The 12,307-nt window shown below is 37.7% G+C and overlaps 1 protein-coding gene across 1 annotated transcript in view; it reads left to right on the top strand.

Moving 5' to 3' along the window:
- Window positions 1-12,307, top strand: part of CEP128 (centrosomal protein 128) — a gene marked incomplete at its 3' end in the record, with an annotated part of 367,236 nt that overhangs the window by 33,978 nt on the left and 320,951 nt on the right. The gene's annotated exons all lie outside the window — the stretch shown is intronic.

Consider the following 12,307-nt stretch of genomic DNA (forward strand, 5'->3'; position numbering starts at 1 on the left):
GGGAGGCCCAAAAATACATAGATTCTTGTATGGCCCAATGTATATACCCATGTAACCACCACTCAGATACATTTCCAGTGCAGAAACAAACTCCTCATTTCTTGCTTCTGCTCATTAATTCCTCCTTCTTAAAGATCTTTTTAAAGATGATCACTATTTTGATTTTTAATCCGCTAGATTTATTGGGCCTGTTTTGAACTTTTTATATAAATGGAATCACGTAGGGCATGTTTTCTGTGTCTGACTTCTTTTGCAAATCATTTTTACAGTAATTGTTCATTTAGATTTATCCTTGTGCTTGCTCTTTTTTGTTCTTCTTTCCTTTCTACATCTCTGAAATTCCACATCTTCCTTAAGAACATACTTCAAAATTTCCTTTAGAGTAAAGTGTGTATACCTGAAGGAATCCCTTTTAGGGTTCCCTGGGGAGGGTCTTTTGGTGCCAGCTCTTCTCTGTATTTGTGTGAGAAATGTCTTTATTTCACTTTCTTTGTTCAAAGAAATTTTTACTCGTAATAAAATTCTAGGTGGACTTTCTAAAAACAATTTTTTTCCATTATTTACTTTGAAGATATCATTTCATCATTTTCTGGGTTCCATTCCTGTGGAGAAGTCAGTTGTTAGTTTTGTTGGATTTTTTTTGATTGCACTATGTTTTTCTCTAATTGCTTTACAGATTTTTTTCTCTTAGTCTTTGGCTTTATATAGTCTTATGATGATGAGCTTAGTTGTATCTTTTGATTTGCTGTTTGATTTTTATAATGATTTTTTATAATGATTTTTATAATTTTCTCTTTAAAAACTACTTTTGCTTTAGTTTCTGTCTCTTCATTTTTTGGTCTTCAAATTACATGTAATGTCTTCCTTTTCACTCTATCTCCTTTGTCTCCTATGTTCATTTTTTTAATTTTCTTGTTTCTCCATTTTAAAATATTTTCTTCTGTCCTTTCAGTTACTTATTCTTTATTGAGTGAAATGAAATCTGTTAAACCTACCACTGATTTTTATTGTCAGGTATTTCGTATTTCACTTTTAGAATTTTTATTAAGCTGTTTCTAACTTCCAATTCATTGCCAAATCCTCAATCTAGAACTTCCATAGTCTGTTTCTATTTCTGTTATTTCCTACAGTTGTTGGATTTTTATCACTTTGTTTTTTCCTATTGTTTATTTTTATCTAGTTATTTTTGTTTATATAGAAAGTATATTTCATTTCTGTAGAGAAAGCTAAATAGTTATATGTATGAGAGGACATACTTGCTTTTTGTTATAGATTAAGGGCCATACCAATCATGGATTGTCTTAATTATTTGCTGTTGAGGTATTTCAAAGTTAAATTTCCGTGCCAGGTTTCAAATATTTTCAGTTCACTTGTGCTACTAGTATTACAGCTTTTCAGAGTTATAGCCTAGCAGGGTAAATTTAACCAGGAACGCTTTTCCTTGGAAAGAATTTCACTTCTGGTTTTACCTCCTTAAGCCCACACAGCTGCTAAAAGCTCAATTCTTCTCATACAGCTTCTCATATGAATCTCAGGCGCTTTTCTGAAATGTGCTGGTATTTTAGGGAGAAAGTTGCCCTAACTGTGCTAACCTCTCTGGGTTTCTTTCTTCTCTTGCATCTTAGATTCATATTTCTCTTCTTTTTAGCTTTCTAGTACCTCAAGTAGACTTTCATTTGAGGTATTATTTGTAGTTTTTAAAGTTGTTTTCTATGTAAAGATTGATCCTGAATGATTTAATTTGTCATTTAATTTGTCATTTAATTTGTTTTGGAAATGAAACTTCCTTTATCTTTTTTTTTTAAAGATTTATTTATTTATTCATTCATTCATTCATTCATTTATTTATGTATTTATGTATGTATTTATTTATTTATTTATACAAGCACTGGGTACAGTCAGAAGTGTGGGAGGGTGAGAGAATTCACCAGAACCAGAGCTGGGAACAGAACAGGCAGACTGACGAAATATACTGCTGAGGGGAGCAGCGGGCGCAGCAGGAGAGGTCTGTCGCGCCATGTGGGACCCTCGCCGGTGGCTGGGGATCGAACTGGCGCTGAAGAGACAGTGGGCAGCTTCGCAGCCTAGCGCTTAACTGCTGTGCCACCAGGGGAGGCCCTCCTTTTTATCTTTTTGTGTATATCAGATTCCATTACTGTGTATGCTATTTCTAGTGCAAAAGACGTTACTAAATTTTTCACCTATTGTTTGAGACTTCTTTTAAATCATGGATATACAACTTGTGAGCATATTTATAACAAGGGCTTTGATTGTAACTCAAATATCCTTAGTGTTCTGCTGAGATTCTTATAGCTCTAAGTAAGTCATGGGCATACCCAGCTATGACTTAAGTCATACAGGTTTTTGACATTGTTATGTAGCTGGGATGGTTTGAGTTTGGATTTTGAAAATACTAATTTGAATAGGGTACATTATAGTTAAATGTTAATTAACTCTCATCATATAGGAGAGCCCATAATGAACAGAGTGATCATTTGATTTTTATTTCCTTCACATTGCAGATAAAACTAGCAAGTTCTAACTACATAGTCTAGAGTGTTAATGTGGGACTAAAGTGTAACCACTGAGCTATTCAATAACAGATCAAAGAAAGCCTGACATCTTTCATATCATTGCCATGCATCAAGAATATTTCACATTAGATAAAGCTGTGATTACACAGCTGGAATGTCACACCTCACTAGTGCTTAACTCATTGATGTAATTGGTGTATGTAACTCCCCTCCCTAATTTACACAACGATGCAATTCATGAGGACACATCCTTTTTTATTTAAACCTGGAAAATGGTACACATCTAATTATGTCTTATGTGGAATTGTTCACCTGCTGGTTACTCATGTCAAGTTGTGATATTACAGCTTGGTTCATGCTTTGTGTGATATTCTTTCAACAAAATGTCTCATAGCTGTACAGAGGGCATCTCAAACCTTATGTGGATGTATGTAGTCCTGATTAAGAAACAGTCAGCTAATGCAAAACTTAAAAATAATATTGTTGAATTTTAGAAGGTCTTCTGAAGGCCACATGATGTTTGTTTCCAATTTGTACAAGGCTTAATATAGACTCTGTGACTCATTTATTCCAATTGAAGTCAACATTTACATTTTATAACTGTTTGACATATTGTGTTGTATTTGTGAATTCATGATAGCATGCTGTCAGAGAAGATGCAGTTTTGTTATTTGAGCGTTAAATTTCTCAGAGGCTGCAGCTGTTTCCAGATTTAAGTTTAAAATAAAATTACCAAAGTGATGCACGTTCACTGTAGAAAACTTTTAAACACTGTACAGATATATAAAGATGAGCAACTGTCCTTATCTCCCACTAATTTCATTTTCTGCTGGTAACTGCTATTCACCACATTTATTGTACATTATTCCGAGGCTACAATTGTTTATCATAAATTTTATTGGTAACTAAAATATATCTCGAAAGGTTATAGAACACTTTTTTTTTCTTTGAGAGGCAGAAAGTATTAGTTCCTCTCACATTTGCCAAGATCTGATTTGTTATCCTTTGTGAACCATAGACTTTTGATTCTTTCAAACTGTCCATTGGAAGAGAATAATTATTATTTATAGCATGATGTAATGGAAAATATTTTCCATTAACCAGTGTGGTAATAAGCAATCAGTGTTGCATGGGCTTCATACCACCAGGGAAAATCAGTTGTCAAGATTTATCCGATGGCATGTGATATGAGGGCATGTCAAGTTTGATTATTCATGGTGGAAAAAATTTATTTTAATTTCTATAGGAGGGTTACTATTTAAATTACAGAATATAAACATGGATCCATCTCTTTCTGGGTGAGTTATTAATCAAACCAAGAGTTCTTCAACACTGCATTTAGGATAACATGGCTGTTGCACAGGTTAAAACATCAATATATTTTAACAAATATTTATTGAAATGGAATTTAAACAAGATGATGTTCTTAAAGATCTGAAAAATCAACATATTGAAATGGTGGATTATAATCCCATAAATAGAATGCTTTTGTTTCACCTTTCACTAAATGCTGATTTTAAAAGCTATTTTAATATATACCTTTGTTACTATTGTTACAACTAATATGGGTATGTAGGACTTTTTGACATTTCAGTAACTTTAAAGGACTAACATGGGACTTTGATGAAAATGAATTTCTTAATGTTAGCTGGCATTGTCTTTTCCTTAGTTCTCAGAATTAGAAAATATAAGTGAGGAAACAATCACATTCTTCAAAATAAGTATTCTTATTGGGAATTATTTTATCATTCAAAAGTTATAAATATATGCTGTATCATTAAGTACAGAGTCCATGCCCTTGTATTTAGAAATATTTTTACTTGCTTTTCCTTTGGTCTCTCCAATCTCAGAAAATGTCATCCTAGTTCCACCAGTGGTTACCTAGGATTCACTTAGATCTTTTTCTTCATATCACATTTTCAATCTATTTCTAATCTATTTCCAAAATCCTGCTCAATTCCATTTACTTCAGACTAATGCTTCTGTTCAAGTCACATCACTTCTTTTTGAGTTCACTGCGTTGAACTCCATTGAAGTTGGTCTGTGTCTCCTACACTTACCCTGTCTGTGCTCGTCACAGTAGCCAAGTGATTTTCATAAGTTATCATTACAGTGAATTATTCCCTTTTTCAAAACCCTATTTGGGCTGCTTCTGTTCCAGTTTCTTTGTCATGACCTGCACTGCTTATATTGCCCAGCTTTCTCTAGATATTTTGAATGTTTCATGCTCATTCTTTTTTTAAAGATTTATTTATTTATGCATACAAAAGCTGGGGTTCAGGCCAGAGATGCGGAGGGTGAGGATTCACCAGAGACAGAGTGGGGAACAGAACAGGCAGATGGACTGAAATACACTGCTGAGGGGAGCAGTGGGTGAGGCAGGAGAGGTCTGCTGTGCCATATGGATTGCTCCCTGGCTGGCCGGGGATTGAACTCGTGGTGCAGAGTCTGTGGATTGCTTCATAGTGCGGTGCTTAACCCCTTGCACCACCAGGGAGGCCCCAGGCTTCTCTTTTTTGCCCCCAGATTTTTGCATGGCTGGCTCCCTCTTGTCGTGTAGGTTTCCAGTGAAATGTCAGCATGTCAAGGGAGGCCTTTCTTCCCTGTGCTTCCCATTTGTTGTATAGTTGATAGCGGGTAGCAAAATTAATTCACACTTAATATATTTTGGAGATTTAACATCATTCTATATCAGCTTCTAATGAATTTTTAAAAATTATTTTAATATTGAAAGCATTCCATTGAGTATGTATTCCATAATTTGTGTAACCAGACTCACGTGATGGACATTTAGGTTGTTGCAGTCCTTTACTTTAATACACTGCAGTTAATGATCTTGTCCATGTGTTGTTTTTCACATAGGAAAGTAAATTGGTAGAATAAATTTATAGAATGATATTTACAGGATTAAACGGTCTGTTTGCATTTGTAATTTGTTGCATACTGTTTGGTTTTATATATAGTATTTTATTTATTTGTTTATTTATTTATTTATTTTTTATAATTAATTTTATTTTTATATTCCCCATACAATTGCAACCCCCCCCATTCTGCCCCCAATCCCTCCCCTCCCGCCCCTCAACCCCCAAAAGTGTATCTGGTTCATAGTTTTTTGTTGATTTTGATTTTCACTTTCTTATAGTTATTCATTTTCCTGGTCCCTTATTTAAGTTTTCTAGATTCCTGCTATGAGTGAGACCATCCGGTATTTTTCTTTTTCTTTCTGGCTTATTTCGCTGAGCATGATCCCTTCCAGCGCCATCCATGTTGCTGCAAATTGCATGTGTTTATCTTTTTTGAATGCTGAGTAATATTCCATGGTATATATGTACCACATCTTCTTGATCCAGTCATCTATTTTTGGGCATTTGGGTTGTTTCCAAAGCGGAGCTATTGTAAACAGTGCTGCTATAAACATAGGGGTGCAGGTGCTCTTTGGGATTGATGTTTCTGTGTCCTTTGGGTAAATACCTAGGAGTGGAATTGCTGGATCATATGGAAGCTCTATGTTTAGTAGGTCCAGAAATCTCCACACAGCTCTCCATATTGGTTGGACCAGTTTGCACTCCCACCAACAGTGCAGGAGAGTTCCTTTTTCTCCAAACCTTGCCAACATTTGTTGTTGCTAGTTTTTTTAATATGTGCCATTCTCACTGGTGTAAGATGGTATCTCATGGTAGTTTTGATTTGCATTTCCCTGATTACAAGTGATGTTGAACATTTTTTCATATGCCTGTTGGCCATTTGCATTTCCTCTTCAGAGAAGTTTCTTTTTAGCTCTTCTGCCCATTTTTTGACGGGATTATTTTCTTTGTTGTTGTTGAGTCTCATCAGCTCTCTGCAGATTTTTGTGATCAGTCCTTTATCATTAGTGTTGTGTGCAAAAATGTTCTCCCAGTTGGTGGGGTTTCTCTTTGTTTTTGTTATTGTCTCTTTTGCTGTACAGAAGCTCTTTAATTTGATGTAGTCCCAGCTGTTTATCTTTGCCTTCACTATCACTGCTTTGGGTGATGTGTCTGTAAAGATGTCTTTGATGTGCAAATCACGTAGTGTTTCGCCTATATTTCCTTCTATATATTTTATGGTTTCAAGTCTTATGTCTAGTTCTTTAATCCATTTTGAGTTGATTTTTGTGTATGGTGTGAGGTAGTGGTCAAGCTTCATTCTTTTGCATGTAGCGACCCAGTTTTCCCAGCACCATTTATTGAACAAACTTTCTTTGCTCCAATGCATAGTCTTTGCTCCTTTGTCAAAGATTAGTTGACCATAAATCTGTGGGTTTATTTCTGGATTTTCTATTCGATTCCATTGGTCTGTATGTCTGTTCTTGTTCCAATACCATGCAGTTTTGATGATTATGGCTTTGTAGTATAGTTTGAAGTCTGGGAGTGTGATGCCTCCATTCCCTTCTTTTTTTTTTCAGGAGAGCTTTGGCTATTCGGGGTTTTTTGTGATTCCATATGAATTTCATCAATAATTGCTCTATTTCTTTGAAGAATGACATTGAAATTTTGATTGGAATAGCATTGAATCTGTATATTGCTTTTGGTAGGATGGCCATTTTAATAATGTTTATTCTTCCAATCCATAGGCAGGGGATGTCTTTCCATTTCTTTGTGTCTTCTTCTATTTCTTTTAACAGTGTTTTATAGTTTTCTTTGTATAGGTCCTTTACCTCTTTTGTTAGATTTATTCCCAAATATTTGATTTTTTTTTGTTTCAATAATAAAAGGGATGGTTTTTTTGATTTCTTCTTCTTCAGATTTATTGTTTGTGTATAGGAAGGCTACTGACTTTTGCGTGTTGATTTTGTATCCTGGCACTTTACTGAACTGATTGATGAGTTGAATTAGTTTTTCTGTGGAGTTTTTGGGGTTCTCTATGGATATTATCATATCGTCTGCAAATAGTGATAGTTTGACTTCTTCTTTTCCTATTTGGATTCCTTGGATGTCTTTCTCTTGTCTTATTGCTCTGGCTAGGACTTCCAGTATTATATTGAAGAGCAGTGGTGAGAGTGGACATCCTTGTCTTGTTCCAGATCTTAACGGAATTGCTTTCAGCTTTTCACCATTGAGAATGATACTGGCTGTTGGCTTGTCATAGATGGACTTTATGATGTTGAGGTATGTTCCTTGTATCCCAAGAATTTCAAGGGCTTTTATCATGAATGGGTGTTGCACTTTGTCGAAAGCTTTCTCAGCATCTATTGATATTATCATATGGTTTTTATATTTCTTTTTGTTGATGTGTTGGATAACGTTGATTGATTTTCGGATGTTGAACCATCCTTGTGTCCCTGGAATGAATCCTACTTGGTCATGGTGAATTATCTTATGGATACATTGTTGGATTCTGATAGCTAAAATTTTATTGAGGATTTTTGCATCAGTGTTCATTAGGGAGATTGGCCTGTAGTTTTCCTTTGTTGTGTTGTCCTTGTTCGGCTTTGGTATTAGTGTAATGTTGTCTTCATAGAACGTGTTTGGTATTGTCCCTTCCTTTTCAATTTTTTGAAAGAGTTTGTGAAGGATAGGCACTAATTCGTCTCTGAATGTTTGGTAGAATTCATTTGTAAATCCATCAGGTCCTGGGCTTTTGTTTTTGGGGAGGTTTTTGATTACCATTTCAATTTCGCTAATTGTAATTGGTCTGTTTAGGTGTTCTATTTCTTCTTTATCTAGCTTTGGGTGATTGTAGAGTTGTAGGAATTTGTCCATCTCCTCTAGATTGTTGAACTTGTTTCCATATAACTGTTCATAGCAGTTACTGATTATTCTTTTGATTTCTGCTGTGTCCGTTGTGATTTCTCCTCTTTCATTTGTGATCCTGTTTATTTGTCCTTTCTCCCTTTTTTCCTTTGTGAGCCTGGTTAGGGGTTTGTCTATTTTATTGATTTTTTTCAAAGAACCATCTCTTGGTTTCATTGATCTTTTGGATTGTTTTTTTAGTTTCAATTTCATTTATTTCTGCTTTGGTTTTTATTATTTCTTTTCTTCTACTGGTTTTGGGGTTTTTTTGTTGTTCTTTTTCTAGATCTTTGAGTTTCGAGATTAGGTTGTTTCTTTGAGTTCTTTCTTGTTTCTTGATGTGAGCTTCTATTGCTATATATTTTCCTTTTATTACTGCTTTTGCTGCATCCCATACATTTAGGATATTGGTGTCCTCCTTGTCATTCAATTCAAAGAATTTTTTAATTTCTTCTTTGATCTCCTCATTAGTCCAGTGGTCGTCCAGTAGTGTGGTTTTTAATCTCCATGAGGTAGGAAAGTTCCTTGCCTTCTTTTTATGGTTTATTTCTAGTTTGATGCCTTCATGGTCAGAAGATGGTTGGTATGATTTCAATCTTGGTGTATCTGTTGATGTTTGTCTTGTGCCCCAGTATGTGATCGATCCTGGAGAATGATCCGTGTGCGCTTGAGAAAAATGTGTACTCCGTTTTTTTGGGGTTTAGTGTTCTATAGAAGTCTGTTAAGCCCAAATGCTCTAGGTCCTTATTTAGAGCTTTAGCTTCTTTACTTATTTTTTGTCTCGTTGATCTATCCATTGTTGATAGTGGTGTGTTGAAGTCTCCCACTACGTATGTGGTTTCTCTGATGTCTGTTTTCAGAGAGGACAACAGTTGTTTGATATATTTTGGTGCTCCTTCGTTTGGTGAGTATATGTTAATGAGTGTTATTTCTTCTTGAAGTATTGTCCCCTTGATCATAATGTAGTGACCATTGGGGTCTCTTTTTATTTTTTTGAGTTTGAAGTCTGTTTTATCTGTTATAAGTATAGCTGTTCCTGCTTTCTTTTTTGGTCCATTTGCTTGTAGGATTGTTTTCCATCCTTTAACTTTGAGTCTATTTTTATCTTTTGTAGCTAAATGTGTTTCCTGGAGACAGCAAAAGGTTGGGTTTTGTTTCTTAATCCAGGCTGCAACTCTGTGTCTTTTTATTGAAGAGTTTAATCCATTTGCATTTAGAGTTAATATTGATATGTTAGCATTTGTATTTGCCATTTTGTTTGTCTTTCCTTTGATTTTATTTATTTATTCTTTTAATAACTTTTTTTTTTTTTTGGCCTTCTTTCATTGTTATTCGTCCCTCTGAGGTTCTGGCTTTAGGATTCCTTGTAATATTTTTTGGAGTGGGGGTTTAGTCATAATGAAATTCCAGAGTTTCTCTTTGTTTGGGAAGGTCCTTATTCTTTCTTCATAGAGGAAGGAGAGCTTTGCGGGATAGAGTATTCTTGGTTGGCATCTGTTTTCTTGGAGTCTGTTGACTATGTCCCTCCACTCTCTCCTTGCCCGTAGTGTTTCTTCAGAGAAGTCTGATGTCAGCCTGATTGGTTTTCCTTTGAATGTTATCTGTTTCTTCCCTCTTGTCAGCTTCATTATTTTTTCCTTGTCCTGGATTCTTGGGAGCTTTACTATTATGTGTCTTGCTGTATTTTTCCTTTCGTTGTGGAAGTTTGGTGTTCTTTTTGCTTCTTGTATATCAATTTTCAGCTCCTTCTTCGCGTTTGGGATGTTCTATTCAATTATCTCCTGGAGTATTTTCTCTGTTCCTACATCTCTCTCCTCTCTTCTGGAATTCCTATAACTCTTATATTTCCTTTCCTCATGGAGTCAGATAGTTCCCGAAGTCTTTCTTTGTTGTTTTTCCTTCGTACTTCTCTTTCCTTTTCTGTTTTGGTTCTTTTTATTTCTGTGTCTTCAAGAGTACTTATTCGTTCTTCCATTTCATCTATTCTGCTTTCATTGCTTTTCCCAGAGTTCTTTAGTTCTTCCATTAATTCTTTGATCTCCTGTGTTTCTTTTGCTTCCCTCTTTAGGGACTCAATTTCCTTCTTCTGATCATTGTTTTCCTTTATGAGTTCTGTCAGTTTTTTAATCACGGCAATTTTAAATTCTCTTTCTGGAAGGCTCAGAAGTTCTTCCAAGTTACTGTCGTTGCAATCTGGGGGGTGGTTTTCTTTTTGTGGTGTGCTTTTTTCCTGAGGAGTTGTTAGGTTGCGTGTGGTTCTTCTACTCCCTACTGTCTGTTTTCTAATTTGTCGTATGCTTTGGGACACTGTGTTGCTTGGACTGGCCGGCATCTTGGGTGAACTTCTCCGATCCCCTCTGGCTCCTCCAGGAGCCATCTCTGGCTTCTGAGGGAGCTTTCTGCTGGTTTCAGGAAGTCTTTACTGAAGAAATGTCCCTGTTCTAAAATGGCAATGCAGCACTCAGTCCCTGAGCATCCGGTCTCAGGCACACTCTTCTGCGCGCCCGGTCTGCCCCGACCGTGGGTGCCTGTTCCCTCTGTGGGCTCAGACTGCTGGTCGGAAGGGGTCTGGCGTGGGCTAACTTCCCAGCTGGCCACTGTCTCCTCCGGGAGCCTTCTGCCCTTTTCAAGCAGTCTTAAGAAATTTCCCTGTTCTGTGGGGTGTTAGTGACTTTTTTTTTCTGGTCGCTAGGTGGTGCCAGAGATCTCTCCTATTGTCCTTGGGGGGCTGTTTTTCGCCCCCCCCCCCGGCCCTGTGGGACAGGGAACAGAGCGGGAATGGTAGGGTAAACCTCAACGGCTTTGGGGTGCTGTGTCTGCCTTGTGCCCCACCGTCGTGGAGAACCCACGCCCCAAACTTCATGCCCCGGGTCTCAGTTCCAAAGCCCTCAGTTCCAGGACGCGGGCTGTAGCCCAGTTCAGGGGCGCGGGAATGGCGCCTTTTGCACCCGCTCCCGTGCCTGGGCGCCTGGTTCCTGCTTACTCAGTGAGGGACTTTCACCCCAGTGAGGGCCTCCGCGCATCTCCCCGCAAGCCTAGGTCGCAGGCACGGGGACCTGGGCAGCCGCGATCCCGATCCGCGTTTGCTTTTCAAGTGCGCCAAGCGCGCTGCTTTTCCGTGCAAGCTTACCGGCCGGCCCGGGCTGTGTGAGGGTCTCCTCCAGAGTCTCTTTGTTCTCTAATGGCGCCGGGAGCCATTCGCTCACCGCCGCGGCGAATCCTGCAGGGTTCTCCACAGCTCCCGTTCACGGGGTGTGGTGGCTGAAATAGTTCCTTTCCACTCACAGTCCCGCTTGCTGCGTAGTTTGTTCTTGTTGGTCGTTTTAGTTTGTTGTTTTCCTTCTCTCTGTTGGTAGGAGTGTGCCGGCTCTGTGGGTGGGGGAGGGGAGCAGCGTTCTGCGCTTTCCTCCCTTCTAGTCCTCTTTTATGGCCACTTTCTTCTTTGGGCAGTTTGCTGGAGTCGTCTGTTTATCTTCCATGTCCCAGTTCTCACTGGGACCTGCCGCTTTTCTTCCCTATTAACTTTTTTTAATGGGAGATCTTACTCGCAGCGTCTCCTCGCCGCCATGTTGCTCCGCCCCTCTCTATATATAGTATTTTAAGTGTCCTCTCTAATGTGTTCCTTTGAGAAATAGCAGAGGATTATCTTACCCATTTCCAAAAAGAGTGAAAAAGTAGTTTACATTTAAATTATAATGTGTTAAAGTTACGATAATTCTAACTAGTCTCTAAAACTGAGTTGTCCCCTCTGGTATTAGATCCCTATATCCCACCCCCAGCAGCTTTATCTTGGCACATTGAAGTACAGATAACATTTCTCACTTTTCCTGTGCAGGTAAATTGTGACTATGTGACTTAACATGAGTAAAAGTCATACGTGCAGTTGATGCATTTTCTTCCTTGACAACAAAGCCACCTATCTGGGACTTTCTGTCTACATGAGTTGAAATAGGGATGTAGCTCTAATGAGGATAGCAACCTAGGAGATGGTGGAACCATAGATGGAAGGGACCCGGATTCTGA

Source organism: Talpa europaea, assembly GCF_964194135.1.
Source record: "Talpa europaea genome assembly, chromosome: 8".
Lineage (NCBI taxonomy): Eukaryota > Metazoa > Chordata > Mammalia > Eulipotyphla > Talpidae > Talpa > Talpa europaea.